We start from the raw sequence: 16462 nt of genomic DNA on the forward strand, positions 1-16462 counted from the left end.
CTCGCACATGCTTTTTCAGTTCCGCCCACAAATGTTCTATTGGATTGAGGTCAGGGCTTCGTGATGGCCACTCCAATACCTTGACTTTGTTGTCCTTAAGCCATTTTGCCACAACTTTGGAAGTATGCTTGGGGTCATTGTCCATTTGGAAGACCAAATTGCAACCAAGCTTTAACTTCCTCCAACTCAATCATCAAGTTTGCGGACACAACATTGGTAGGCTTGATTACCAACAACGACGAGACGGCCTACAGGGAGGAGGTGAGGGCCCTCTGAGTGTGGTGTCAGGAAAATAACCTCACACTCAAGGTCAACAAAACTAAGGAGATGATTGTGGACTTCAGGAAACAGCAGAGGGAACACCCCCCTATCCACATCGATGGAACAGTAGTGGAGAGGGTAGCAAGTTTTAAGTTCCTCGGCATACACATCACAGACAAACTGAATTGGTCCACTCACACAGACAGCATCGTGAAGAAGGCGCAGCAGTCATGGGTGAACAGGGAGTACAGGAGAGGGCTGAGAACGCACCCTTGTGGGGCCCCAGTGTTGAGGATCAGCGGGGTGAAGATGTTGTTTGGCCGGCCCATCAGAAAGTCCAGAACCCAGTTGCACAGGGCGGGGTTGAGACCCAGGGTCTCGAGCTTAATGACGAGCTATGGTGTTAAATGCTGAGCTGTTGTCGATGAACCTGTGGACCTATTGGAGCGGTAAGCAAATTGGAGTGGGTCTAGGGTGTCAGGTGATATGATCTTTGACTAGTCTCTCAAAGCACTCCATGATGACGGAAGTGAGTGCTACTAGTCATTTAGCTCGGTTACTTTAGCTTTCTTGGGAACAGGAACAATGGTGGCCCTCTTGAAGCATGTGGGAACAGCAGACTAGGGATTTATTTAAGTTTTTGTAAACTTCCAACTTCAACTTTACAAAGCAATACCTTCAGGACTTAATTAATTACATCTCATTTATGTTTTGGAGAACATTTCAATATAGATGCCCATTTTATATTAGAATGTAATAAATGTAATAATACATTAAGGGTACTACTGAAATTGAATGAAAGAAAGCTTGGTTGCTCCCTCACAAATATTTTATATGAAATAAAGTAAAAAGTTCACTTTATTATATTGCACAAAATATACCCCTGTAATAACGTGTTGTCTAAATTCATGGACTTAGATTACATCTGCCTGTGATTTTTTTTAAAAGGGGGAAACTATTAGACACATTTTTATTAGTCTGACTCTTTGAAGTTGTTAATAAGGCCCATGTATTTACAATTAAATATTTAAACGTTATTATTGAAATGAGAACAAAGCTACTGAATTAGTCATACACTTTTTTTCATTCCCTCTGGTAAATTTTACATACACAAAAACAAACATTTGAAATCTGTCCCCAAATGTAATATATTTGTGCTTATAAAATCTCTAGAATTAGACAATAACAAAAAAAGATGTATTCTTACAACTATATAATAGGTTTATACAATTGTAACCCCTGACCTTATTCAATTTATTTTGAGGTACTTTAACTTTTGAACCTGCAATTAGCTTGTAGTTATTTTGTTGTTTTTGTTTATTTGCCTTAATTTTATTTTATTTTGTTTCTTAAAAAAACATCCTGTTTTTATTTGTTATTGTAATTCAACATTAAAAAAAACTATCTTCATTGTTCACGCAATTCATTGCTATGTCTCTTTTAGCAAATCACAACTAAGAAATATTTTGTAGGCGGTACCTAGTCTAGGAACATACATACTCGGGATGTTCATATCTTACAGTCAAAGACAGTATCTTTGCTGGTTATAAAATAAAGGTAACCGCCCCTTGTGGTTGATTGACGTATCTTTCACTCAGCAGCAGTGCAGGAAAAGGGATTTGAAAAAGTTTTTGAAATCTACAAGAAATAGCAGCAGTCCAGTGGTGTAAAATACTTAAGTAAAAATACTTTAAAGTACTACTTAAGTATGTTTTTTTGGTATCTGTACTTTACTATATATATTTTTGACTACTTTTACTTCACTACATTCCTTAAGAATTTGTTTTACTTTTTACGCCATACATTTTCCCTAACACCCAAAAGTACTCGTTACATTTTGAATGCTTAGCAGGACAGGAAAACAGTCCAATTCACGCACTTATAAACCAAATATCCCTGGTCATCCCTACTGCCTCTGATCTGGCGGACTCACTTTTTTATTTATTTATTACACCTTTATTTAACCAGGTAGGCCAGTTGAGAACATGTTCTCATTTACAACTGCGACCTGACCAAGATAAAGCAAAGCAGTGCGACAAAAACAACACAGAGTTACACATAAACAAACATACAGTAGAAAAATCTATGTACAGTGTGTGCAAATGTAGAAGAGTAGGGAGGTAAGGCAATAAATGGGCCATAGAGACAAAATTATTACAATTTAGCATTAACACTGGAGTGATAAATGCGCAGATGATGAATGTGCAAGTAGAGATACTGGGGTGCAAAAATAGCAAAAATAAATAATAATATGGGGATGAGGTAGTTGGGTGTGCTATTTACAGATTGGCTGTGTACAGGTACAGTGATCGGTAAGCTGCTCTTTCAGCTGATGCTTACAGTTAGAGAGGGAGATTTAAGACTGCAGCATCAGGGATTTTTTTCAATTTGTTCCTGTCATTGGCAGCAGACTGGAAGGAAAGGCGGCCAAAGGAAGTGTTGGCTTTGGGGATGACGAGTGAAATATACCTGCTGGAGCGCGTGCTACGGGTGGGTGTTGCTATCGTGACCAGTGAGCTGAGATAAGGCGGAGCTTTACTTAACAAAGACTTATAGATGACCTGGAGCCAGTGGGTTTGGTGACGAATATGTAGTGGGGGCCAACCAATGAGAGCATACAGGTCGCAGTGGTGGGTAGTAAATGGGGCTTTGGTGACAAAACGGATGGCACTGTGATTGACTATATCCAGTTTGCTGAGTAGTGTGTTGGAGGCTATTTTGTAAATGACATTGCCGAAGTCAAGGATCAGTAGGATAGTCAGTTTTACGAGGGTATGTTTGGCAGCATGAGTGAAGGAGGCTTTGTTGCGAAATAGGAAGCCAATTTAATTTTGGATTGTGGATGCTTAATGTGAGTCTGGAAGGAGAGTTTACAATCTAACCAGACACCTAGGTATTTGTAGTTTTCCACATATTAAGTCAGAACCGTCCAGAGTAGTGATGCTAGTCGGGCGGGAGGGTGCCGGCAGCAATCGGTTGAAGAGCATGCACTTCGTTTTACTAGCATTTAAATGCAGTTGGAGGCCACGGAAGGAGTGTTGTATGGTATTGAAGCATGTTTGGAGGTTTGTTAGCACAGTGTCCAAAGGGCAAGATATATACAGAATGGTGTTCTCTGCGTAGAGGTGGATCAGAGAATCACCAGCAGCAAGAGCGACAACATTGATATATACAGACAAAATAGTCGGCCCAAGAATTTAACCCTGTGGCACCCCATAGAGACTGTCGGAGGTCCGGACAACAAGCACTATGATTTGACACACTGAACTCTGAGAAGTAGTTGGTGAACCAGGTGAGGCAGTTATTTGAGAAGCCAAGGCTATTGAGTCTGCCGATAAGAATGCGATGATTGACAGAGTCAAAAACCAGGTCAATGAAGATGGCTGCACAGTACTGTCTTTTATCGATGGTGGTTATGATTTCGTTTAGGACCTTGAGCGTGGCAGAGGTGCACCCATGACCAGCTCGGAAACCAGATTGCATAATGGAGAAGGTGGGATTCGAAATGGTCGGTGATCTGTTTGTTAACTTAACTCAAAGATTTTAGAAAGTCAGGGCAGGATGGATATAGGTCTATAACAGTTTGGGTCTAGAGTGTCTCCACCTTTGAGGAGGGGGATGACCACGGCAGCTTGCCAATCTTTGTGGATCTCAGACGATACGAGAGGTTGAATAGGCTAGTAATAGGGGTTGCAACAATTTCGGCAGATAATTTTTAGAAAGAGAGGGTCCAGATTGTCTAGCCCAGCTGATTTGTAGGTGTAACAGTATAACTTTAAACCGTCCCCTCGCCCATACCCGGGCGCGAACCAGGGACTCTCTGCACACATCAACAACAGTCACCCACGAAGCATCGTTACCCATCGCTCCACAAAAGCCGCGGCCCTTGCAGAGCAAGGGGAACTACTACTTCAAGGTCTCAGAGCAAGTGACGTAACCGATTGAAACGCTATTTAGCGCGCACCGCTAACTAAGCTAGCCGTTTCACATCCGTTACATAGGGATCCAGATTTTGCAGCTCTTTCAGAAAATCAGCTGTCTGGATTTGGGTGAAGGAGAAGCGGGGGGAGCCTTGGGCAAGTTGCTGCCGGGGGTGCTGAGCAAAACATCTGTCATTCCTTTTTTCTGGCTCATATACAGTCAATGAACTGTGGCTATGGCATTGATGACTATGGGAGAGCCACCCCTTAAAGGACAATTCAGCCACTTGAAGTTATTACGCTATTCGTATATACTGTATGTACTGTCAGATTTTATGTTTTATAGTTAGTCATACTGCACAATTAGTTTGTCATTTTGAAGCTTATGTATTGCCCTCATCTTCTGCAAACTATGATTGCATTTAGTCTCCCATGATGAAATGCTTCACTTAGTTAGCTGGCTATCATTCGTTTTGCCCAGAATGGGCTTTTAACAAAATGGACTTTTGTAGCAGGTTTCGAATTTACGCAGCAGGTTAGGAGAGTTAGGTTATGGTTGGGAAAAGGCTTAAAGTTAAACTTATCCTACTCTTGACCAAAAGCATTTGACGTTAAATAGTTTCACTGCCCTTGTAAAAAAATAGGCTTCTGACAAACAGTTGCGGCAAGCTCATATTTTCACATGCAAATAGTTTTTTGGCAAACTTTCGGCAGATTTTCAGCGACTTCTGAATATTTGGCAAAATATCACGTGAAATTTGTGGCGAACAATCTACAGTTTGCAGAAAACTCAGGATGAATATTGTAGCGTTTTCAGCGCCGGTTCTTTATATGGCAGGGTAGACACATACAAACACACAATACCAGTCCACGTGAAGGGTAAACACTTTATATACTATCAGGCTTTGGCAACGTTCTTGATATACAAAACCCAAAACAAAGAAACTAAACACTTCGTCACCAGTGGACGGTCCTAAAAATGTGGTCTTTGGGTGTTCAAGCCTTGTTGAAATCATAATTTAATTATTTAAAACCTCCTCCACCATACACTCTGTCTCTCCAATAACCTCCTACTACTTCAAAAAGAATGAAAACCCAGGGCATGGATAAGTAGAGGAACTGATTGGGTTCACCTGTCTGCAGTTTGGCTCTGATTTACAACTGGAGACAGGTGTGGCTGTTCTGCTGCAGTCTGGAAGTTTCCCCTGAGTTGTCCGTGGTCCTGCCTCTGGGGAATATTTCACATTGCTGTCTGTGGTCCTGGCAGCCAAAAACAAAGGAACATCGCAGGCATATAACCTCCATCCACAACACAACCCCTGAAACCGCTATAATATGCAAATTAGATCAGGTAGTAACAACATTGAAATGCTGTATCTACATAAACCAAATCATGTATAACTTTAAACATACTAGGTATACTAAACAACATGCATTCAATGTCTTAATAGATCAAAACAAATCCTTGGACTGGATACTTCCCAAGTCAATTTATTATTTTATTTATGTAGCTACAACATTTACATGAGAGAAATGTGTATGCTGTGGGAATGTTTAAAGGGGCAACTACAGAATTTACATGAGCCAAGTGATAACTGAGCAATAGCCTTCAACCAATAAAAGTTTTAAAGATAATTAACAAAATGTTAATCATTAAAACAACGCAGACTAAATTTAACACAGTACAGAACTATAGCCTTTTTGAGTGAACTTTGAAGATGGTGGCGCTGTGCAAGTCCTTCAGCCAAAGCTTGTTGAATGTATGCACTGGATACTGAAAACAATTAATGAAAACATTTTCTATTTTGGTATCTTAAAATGTAGACACAGCAGCTAATGAGTGGGTTTGGATTTGGGAAAACAAGGTCAGGTGCTGTGGTTCAAGTGAGAGAGACTGTCATTTCTTCAAACAATCATCTTTATTCAATATCAATTAATTTTTGCAATAATGAGGCTGGTCGACCCCACACCCTTGAGTGTTGGACAGAATAACCTAACATTTACACAAATGCAGAGTACTGTACAGTTGAAGTCAGAGGTTTACATACACCTTAGCCAACTACATTTAAACTCAGTTTTTCACAATTCCTGACATTTAATCCTAGAAAGAATTCCCTGTCTGAGGTCAGTTAGAGTCACCACTTTATTTTAAGAATGTGAAATGTCAGGATAATAGTAGAGAATTATTTATTTCAGCTTTTATTTCATTCATCACATTCCCAGTGGGTCAGAAGCTTAAATTCACTCAATTAGTATTCAGTAGCATTGCCTTTAAATTGTTTAACTTGGGTCAAATGTTTCAGGTAGCCTTCCACAAGCTTCCCACAATAAGTTGGGTGAATTTTGGCCCCTTCCTCCTGACAGAGCTGGTGTAACCGAGTCAGGCTTGTAGGCCTACTTGCTCGCACACGCTTTTTCAGTTCTGTCCACAAATTTTCTATGGGATTGAGGTCAGGGCTTTGTGATGGCCACTGACTTTGTTGTCCTTATGCCATTTTGCCACAACTTTGGAAGTATGCATGGGTTCATTGTCCATTTGTAAGACCAATTTGCAACCAAGCTTTAACTTCCTGACTGATGTCTTGAGATGTTGCTTCAATATATCCACATAATTTTACTGCCTCATGATGCCATCTATTTTGTGAAGTGCACCAGTTCCTCCTGCAGCAAAGCACCCCCAAATCATGATGCTGCCACCCCCGTGCTTCACGGTCGGGATGGTGTTCTTCGGCTTGCAAGCCTCCCCCTTTAACCTTACAAACATGACGATGGTCATTATGGCCAAACAGTTCTATTTTTATTTCATCAGACCAGAGGACATTTCTTCAAAAAGTACGATATTTGTCCCCATGTGCAGTTGCAAACCGTAGTCTGGCTTTTTTTATGGCGGTTTTGGAGCAGGGGCTTCTTCCTTGCTGAGTGGCCTTTCAGGTTATGTCGATATAGGACTCGTTATACTGTGGATATAGATACTTTTGCACCTGTTTCCTCCAGCATCTTCACAAGGTCCTTTGCTGTTGTTCTGGGATTGATTTGCACTTTTCGCACCAAATTATGTTAATCTCTAGGAGACAGAACGTGTCTCCTTCCTGAGCGCTATGACGGCTGCATGGTCCCATGGTGAATTAGACTTGTGGACGTCTACAATTTCTTTTCTGAGGTCTTGGCTGATTTCTTTAGATTTTCTCATGATGTCAAGCAAAGAGGCATTGAGTTTGAAGGTAGGCCTTGAAATACATCCACAGGTACACCTCCAATTGACTCAAATTATGTCAATTAGCCTATCAGAAGCTTCTAAAGCCATTCATAATTTTCTGGAATGTTCCAAGCTGCTTAAAGGCACAGTCAACTTAGTGTATGTAAACTTCTAAACCACTGGAATTGTGATACAGTGAATTATAAGTGAAATAATAAGTCTGTTAAAACCTTTTAAGGATGTTGCGAATTTTCTTAGCTTTTTGTTAAAAATCGCGCAACATTTCAGCGCCCTGCTATTCATGCCAGGAATATAGTACATGCATATGATTAGTGTGTGTGGATAGGAAACACTCAGACGTTTCCAAAACTGTTTAAATCACGCCTGTGCCATTTACAGAACGTGCGTTTCGTCGAATAGTGCATGAAAATCTGTTCACTGAAAATGGAAAAATATATTCTTCCGCGACGACAGGCAATTGTTAAAAGCGAACAGAATTACATAGAGCCGAGTTTTCATTGGCTACAGCTTCCCCATGTTGTCTAGAGTCACGTCATTTGTTGCGCAATTGATTCTTGGTCTAACCGAAACAAGGGAACTCCTTTCCTACTGTCCCCGCCCAGATTTTGGTTCGACTTTTTCAAGACAGCAATTTTTCCACAGACAAGCTAATCTTTTCACATCGCCTCTTGAGGATTTTTATCGCTTATTAACGTGTACTAATACCTAATGTTGCATTACAAAAGTATTTCGAAGTGTTTTGTGAAAGTTTATCGTCGACTTTTTGAATTTTAAAAAATGACGTTACGTTATGAAACGCTGTTTTTTTTCCGTTGATCACACAGTCTACATATAACGATATCTAGGCTATATATGGACCGATTTAATCGAAAAAAAGACCCAATAGTGATTATGGGACATCTAGGAGTGCCAACAAAGAAGATGGTCAAAGGTAATGAATGTTTTCAATTTTATTGTGCGGTTTGTGTAGCGCCGAATATGCTAATTATTTTGTTTACGTCCCCTGCGGGTCTTTTGTGGTGTTACATGCTATCAGATAATAGCTTCTCATGCGTTCCCCGAAAAGCATTTTACAAATCTGACTTGGTCGATAGATTCACAACGAGTGTAGCTTTAATTCAGTATATTGTATGTCAAAGGGATCATTGATGGCTAGCATGCCGGCGACGCCGATCGAACAGGGAGAGGAACCACCTTCCGTGGAAGTTGTGACAGGTTAACAATTCATACTTATGTCGTGCAATAAAATGCAAATTAATTACTTAAAAGTCATACAATGTGATTTTCTGGATTTTTGTTTTAGATTCCGTCTCTCACAGTTGAAGTGTACCCATGATAAAAATTACAGACCTCTACATGCTTTGTAAGTAGGAAAACCTGCAAAATCGGCAGTGTAACAAATACTTGTTCTCCCCACTGTAGCTGACACTAAAAATGCTTCGTCATGGTTGGTTCCACCCACCCCATGCAGATTGGGGCATCATAAGCCACTCTGGGTATATCCTTCCTTTATCTGCACGGGTTGTTGTCTTAACCCCACCCTGACTTAGTTTACCAGATGCAAGGTTGATTTTGAAACAATGAGGGACTGTTCTACTCCTAAGCTATCCCTAGTAAAACACATTCTTGTTTTTGTAATGCAGTCTTTAACTAATTTGTCAGCTCAAGCCATCTCTGGTGACCATATGCCCAGATTAGCTGCAGGGAACTAGAGTGGAAACCATAAAAACAGACACTAGTTGGACAGAAATATCTTACCATTAGTTAAATATGAATTGTTAACCTGTCACAACTTCCACGGAAGGTGGTTCCTCTCCCTGTTCGATCGGCGTCGCCGGCATGCTAGCCATCAATGATCCCTTTTCTTTTTCCGTTAGTTTTGTCTTTGGTTCTTTCACAGCTGGTTTCATTTGCTGTAATTTCTGTGTTTTTATAATTACCCCTGTTGCCTGCTTAGGTTTGTGTGGGATTATTCGTGTTATGTTGCTTGTTGAGGTTGTGCTTGTTTATTTTCACGTTTTATACAGAGTGTGTATAAGTTCTAGGAGCTTGTTTTTCCTCCTTCCATGAGTAACTGGTTTCTCTTTTGTCGAGCGTTTATTTTGGTATTGTACCTGACCTATGTTTTCGTGAACTTGCCTATTAAAAAATGCTACTCGGACATCTCTGCTCTCCTGCGCTTGACTCCTTCACCTACATCTAGACACAATAGCGTAACATAACCATTAATATAAAATAAATCAGGTAAATACGTAAATCTTCTCACATTCCCCTCTCAAGAAACTCAGATTCTTCTATAAAAATTCAAGATTGTTAAGTATACATTAAAACTAACAAAATACATCATTCTGAAGCCTGACATTTCATCCACAGTAAACAATCTTCCTCTGGGTTGCTGAGCTTAATACCTTCTTTATCAAAACACAGTCAATTTTCAACATAATAAAAACCATAAAATTAACATCACACACAAGCTTCATTACAACTGATAGGACAGTCATCACGCTGGCACCACGCACAAAGGTAGTGGTCAGCATGATAAAAATATCCACCCCGTTTAGAACCCTTCCTACACCAGTGACAGAGACCCTCTCTGAGCACTTTGTGCACTCAGATAGCTTCAAAGTTCAAACCCATGATAATGTTCTGATTTTGTCAAACAGACTGTCTCACTTGAGCCCCACCACAATGCCTATTATGTCATTTCCATTTGCCAACCAGTATACCAGCAATACGAGAGAAGTTTTGGAATGGATCTCTCTTCATGCTCACTCCACGTGGTACAAGTTGCTGGCTGGGACTCAAGTCTCTCGATATAAGTGGTACAGGACAGGGCTGTATCGAACACCATTTCTTCAGCCAGTTAGAGGGGGTTTTGAGGTCCATAAAGTTTGGTCAAATGATCCCTTCCATGCATCTAGATAATTCTGCATCTGAAGTCACAACCCATAATATTGACAAAGGACAGATCAAAACAACAGTTTAGTTCAGTTCATTTCTGATTCAGGAAATCCTGAAATGATGACTTTTACCAATATTCTTAACCCTCCTGTTGTGTTCATTTCATGTTAATTCATTCTGTGTTCCTGGCCCAAAATGACTGCCCCATTATAGCTGATTATAAATCCAAAATAATACATATTATCACCTAATGTTGTATGATATATTTTTATCAACTTAAGTTCTTGTGAACATTACACGTTTTGATCTTCTATTTGCTATGTAGGGCCTGTAGGCCTCATTGACCTGAGCTCATACAACTTCATTTTTTTTGTCCCCCCAAAAAAAGCATAATGTATGGATTATTTTCAGTATAACAAATACTCAGTGCAGAAACATAGTGCTTTTTATCACAAACTACTTTGTGTCAAAGTCTAACAATGAATCTCTCCTCCTCACTAGTGTCATGATCAAAGATTTGTTCAAGAGCCTCATATAGAGTATATCATTTGGTCATTGTGCTGCCACAGAATGAATTGTGAAAAAGGCCTCAAAAAACCTTTATATACCAGAGCTGTGAGAAAAGTTGTATATATTATTGAAACAATGCCAACAGGTGTGATTCTATTGGGGAAAGGTTCCCGTAGGGTTGCCATGGAAGCTTAAGGACAACAAAGTAAAGGTTAAGGACAACAAAGTCAAGGTATTGGAGTGGCCATCACAAAGCCCTGACCTCAATCCCATAGAAAATTTGTGGCCAGAACTGGAAAAGCGAGTGCGAGCAAGGAGGCCTACAAACCTGACTCAGTTACACCAAAATTCACCTAACTTATTGTGGGAAGCTTGTGGAAGGCTACCCAAAACGTTTGACCCAAGTCAAACAATTTAAAGGCAATGCTATCAAATACTAATTGAGTGTATGTAAACTTCTGACCCACGGGAATGTGATGAAAGAAATAAAAGCTGAAATAAATCACTCTACTATTATTCTGACATTTCACATTCTTAAAATATAGTTGTGATCCTAACTGACCTAAAACAGGGAATATTTACTAGGATTAAATGTCAGGAATTGTGAAAAACAGTTTGAATGTATTTGGCTAAGGTGTATGTAAACCTCCAGCGTCAACTGTATATAAAGCTGACACTAGCTGACACTAAAAATGCTTAGTCATGGTTGGTTCCACGCATCCCATGCAGATTGGGGCATCATAAACCACTCTGGGTTAATCTGGTAGTTATCTGCATGGGGTTGTTGTCTTAACCCCACCCTGATTTAGTTTCCCAGATGCAAGGATGATTTTGAGACAATGAGGGATTGTTCTACTCCTAAACTATCCCTGGTAAAACACGTTCTTGTCTATGTAATGCAGTCTTTAACTAATTTGTCAGCTCAAGCCATGTCTGGTGACCATACGCCCAGATTATCTGTAGGGACTAGAGTGTAGACCATAGAAACACAGACACTAGTGGAACTGAAATGTGTCATTATTAGTTAAATATTAATGTTAACCATTAATATCAAATAAACACGTAATTCGTCTCTCACAGATGTTACAAAGACGCCTTGATGTTGCTATGCTTCTCACTGAAACTGGTATTCTATATATTTTTCAGCAAGGAAACAATGTTTCTGCCTTGTATAAATGCTATATAAACAAATGATGTAGCTAGCACAAACTGGGATTTAGGCCTACTAAATCTACCTTTTAATGTGTTGCCAACTGTTCCTAGAGAGCCACAGTATACAATATTTTTCTCCAGCAAAGCCTCAACACAATTGAATCAAACTAATCAACTTATTATGATATTAAATCGAGACTGGAGACTTCATAATTAAGAGACAGTTGTCTACTAATTGTCTCTTCTTCCTGAGTCAGGTGTATAAGGTGTAAGAAAAGTAACAAAGTCTAATTTGTCTAATATGGCAATTCATATTTTTTTAACTAAATTAATTATTGGTAATTTACAGCTCAAAGCCATGCATGCAAGAAGCCTCGACCTGGTGCACACATTTATCTGGCCTCAATCTGTCTTTTTGCCTTGTAACTGATTGCTTCTAAAAATAGAGAAGGAACAACACATGATCACAATGTGCTAGCTACCAGTTTAAAGCAATAGAATAACAAATTAATATATGGGTTACATTTATGAGAATAATGCATGCATTTGCCTACCTTATCAATTCATTTATCACTCAAAAAAGTGTTATGAGGGAGTGCACTACAAACAGGATGTTGATGCATCCTCCTACCAATTCAGCCTCTTCCAACACCACGGGTAGGGGAAGGGTATCCATCTGCAAAAATACTGTTTTGCTAGATCATATTGTTGCTATCTAGATGTTGTGCTAGCTAATATGCTACTGAACAGTGATACTAGCATATTGGTATTAAAAGACAGCAGAGTGTTCAATTAAACATATGTGTTTAGGAAAATCATTAGTTAGTTAGCTATCACATTAATTGTGCAGAAATATGCTAGCTAAGCACTAGCCAGTTACTAGCACTGAGAGAGTGAAACTGGTATCAACAAAATGTTTCACTCTATCCCATAAAACATGACATTGCTAACTAGACATATATTAGCTAAATGTATTAGGAAGTTTAATGAATAAGTTAGACACTCCCCGGACAACTTTGGTACGTAGCTAGCTTGGTTTCCATTTTCCAACAGATTTTTCTAATCCCCCTGATTTGTCGTCAGTCGTTACTGGTCTTGGAAATCATGTGTTCACCAGAAATGGCTTCTGGTAAACTGTTTGCCACAGGTTTGCCACAAATTCAAATGGAATCTTGAGAGAATTGTTTGCCAGAAGAAAAAAAAAACTGTGAGCTGTTTGCCACTAGTGGCAATAAATATATTTTTTGTCCAAAGGAGGTAGCTCATTTATTTGTTTGTTCATCTATTACTGAACAGAAACATTTAGCATGCAATAATGTGAATAATTAGATTTTCTGGTTTTAAGCATTAAACTTTCAAATAACTCTTTGTTGACTGTTGTTGGGTGTTATCATCCTCCATCAGCACCAGCCTGTACCCTACCTGCCCTAAGCTCTCCTGGCCCCTTACACTAAGTCTGAATTTGTCCTGCTAGGTGATCTAAATTGGGACGTGCTTAAACTACCTGAACAAACTCTAAAGCAATGGGACTCCCTAAATCTTTCTCAGATTATTACCAATCCCATAAGGTATGACTCCAAACACCCAGAAAAGGCTACTCTCCTCTATGTTATTCTCATTATTCTCATTCTCATGTTATTCTTATCAGTCTGGCGTTTTCTGCAATGACCTTCGTGATCACTGTTTTACAGCCTGTGTTCATAATGGCTGCTCAGTGAAACGACCTGTTCTAATTTGTCATAGATGCTTGCTAAAAAACTTGAATGAGCAAGCCTTCCTTCATGAACTGGCCTCTGTCAAGTGGTATAGAATCAGCTTGATCCCCTCTGTCGAATACACTTTCTTTTTTTGTTTTCAGTGATATTGTTAACAAACACGCTCCCATAAATAAAATGATAATTAAAAACAGGTTCAGCCCCTGGTTCATCCGTGATTTTGCAGAGTTACACCACCTCAAGAATTGCATTTGGCGAAAGGCTCGGCACACACTTACTCAGGCTGACTGGCTCTCGTTCAGGAAAATGAGAAATAAGTGCACTCAGGCTTTCCGGAAGGACAAAGTTTGTTACTTTAAGGAGCAGTTCTCTCTCTGTGGGTCTAACCCCAAGAAGTTCTGGAAAAGGGTTAAAGACCTGGAGAATAAACCCTCCTCGTCACAGCTGCACATGTCCCTTAAAGTTGATGATGTGGTTGTTACTGACAAGAAGGCTAAGCTTTTTAATCACCACTTCATTAAGTCAGGATTCCTATTTAACTCAGCCATGCCTCCTTGCCCTTCCAACACTTCCTCATCTCCCACCCCTTCTATTGCGACTAGCCCTGATGCTCCTCCCTCTTTATCCCCTGCCCCTTTACAAAAGTTCTCCATGCAGGCGAGGTGCTAAAGAAGCTCCCTAAACTTGACCCCCCAAAAATGTCTGGGTTTGGACCCTTTCTTCTTTAAGGTTGCTGCCCTTATAACCACAAAGCCCATCTTTTACCTGTTTAACCTGTCTCTCATATCTGGGGAGGTTCCCATTGCTTGGAAGGCAGCCACGGTTTGTATTTTATTTAAAGGTGGAGATCAAGCTGATCCTAAATGTTATAGGCCTATTTCTATCAAAAGGGTTGTAAAAACTTGTCAATAATCAACTGACAAGCTTTCTTGATGTCTATAGTATTCTCTCTGGTATGCAATCTGGTTTCCTCTCAGGTTATGGATGTGTCACTGCAACCTTAAACTTCCTCAATGATGACACCATTGCCCTTGATTCTAAGCAATGCTGTGCTGCTGTTTTTATTGACTTAGCCAAAGCTTTTGATATGGTAGACTATTCTATTCTTGTGGGTCGGTTAAGGAGTATTGGTGTCTCTGAGGGGTCTTTGTCCTGGTTTGCTAACTACCTCTCTCAAAGAGTGCAGTGTATAAAATCAGAACATCTGTCTCAACCACTGCCTGTCACCAAGGGTGTACCCCAAGGCTCGATCCAAGACCCAATCCCTCTTAGGCCTCACTCCCCACTATCTGCGATATCTACTGCAGCCCTTATCATCCACATACAACACCCATTTTGCCAGCCACATTCTGTTAAAGGTCCCCAAAGCACACATATCCCTGGTTCGCTCGTCGTTTTTATCCCAACTCCTGTCCCCGTAGGAGGTGTTTTGCCTTTGGTAAGCCGTCAATGTAAATAAGAATTTGTTCATATTAATAAAATGTAGCCTAAATCAAATGTATTATTTTGCTCTTGACTCATGTTCAGGCTATAGTAGCCTCATACAGTGGCTTGCACAAGTGCTCACCCTCTTGGCATTTTTCCTATTTTGTTGCCTTACAACCTGGGATTAAAATGTATTTTGGGGGGGGTTGTATCATTTGATTTACACAACATGCCTACCACTTTGAAGGTGCAAAATATTTTTCATTATGGAACAAACAAGAAATAAGACAAAAAAAATTAAACTTGAGCATTCAACCCCCCCCCCCCCCCCAAGTCAATACTTTGTAGAGGCATCTTTTGCAGCAATTACAGCTGCAAGTCTCTTGGGGTATGTCTCTATAAGCTTGGCATATCTAGCCACTGGGTTTTTTGCCCATTCTTCAAGGCAAACTGCTCCAGCTCCTTCAAGTTGGGTGGGTTCGGCTGGTGTACAGCAATCTTTAAGTCATACCACAGATTCTCAATTGGATTGAGGTCTGGGCTTTGACTAGGTCATTCCAAGATGTTTACATTTCTGGGCTTTTGCAAGGCAGTGAATGATCTATCCACCATCGAGCTGTGAGAGCGTATCCTGTTTTATCTGACGTAACATACTTCAATATAATTGATTCATGTCAATTACACAGCGTATAAATCATTCATGCCTTTAAATTAAGCTGAGCTGCCTGTCGTGGTCTTGTAGATTAACATTCTCCCGAGTGCACTCCAGCGTATTCGTATCGCATCTTGGCTTCAAATGTCTCTGGCTCAGTCAATATTGGAATCCTCAGCTGTTGCTGAGAGAGATCCATCGTAAAAGTTGCGCAGACACGCACACCCACCCAGCCCGAATCAATTCACAGAATTGGGCTCCATTGGGTTCAGGCTGAGAACTCTAATCATTTAACATTTACATTTAAGTCATTTAGCAGACACTCTTATCCAGAGCGACTTACAATTTATTGTATTAGTCATTTCAGGGATCCTTCTTGAAAATGTCAAAGAGTCAATAGACATGAAATCATAAAATTACACAAAAACCATGTAGGATATCATTAAATACTTCATAATAACAACCCAAATGTTAAAAGAGTTGTAGCCTAATGGGTAGAACCCAGCTAACAATAAACGTTCCCACAACTTTAAAGCACATTAACTTATTAAGGGTTTCAGTAGTAATACCTAACATTTTCATAGGAATGTATGTTCCAGTGACGTGCAAGGACTGTTTCCAAGAGACCATTCCCTTAATGTCAAACAGAACTTACCTAGAACGTGGTTAACATGTTCTCCGAATATTATTGGCCTGACAGTAGCAGGCT

The sequence above is a fragment of the Oncorhynchus nerka genome, linkage group LG25, assembly GCF_034236695.1.
Source record: "Oncorhynchus nerka isolate Pitt River linkage group LG25, Oner_Uvic_2.0, whole genome shotgun sequence".
Classification (NCBI taxonomy): Eukaryota; Metazoa; Chordata; class Actinopteri; order Salmoniformes; family Salmonidae; genus Oncorhynchus; species Oncorhynchus nerka.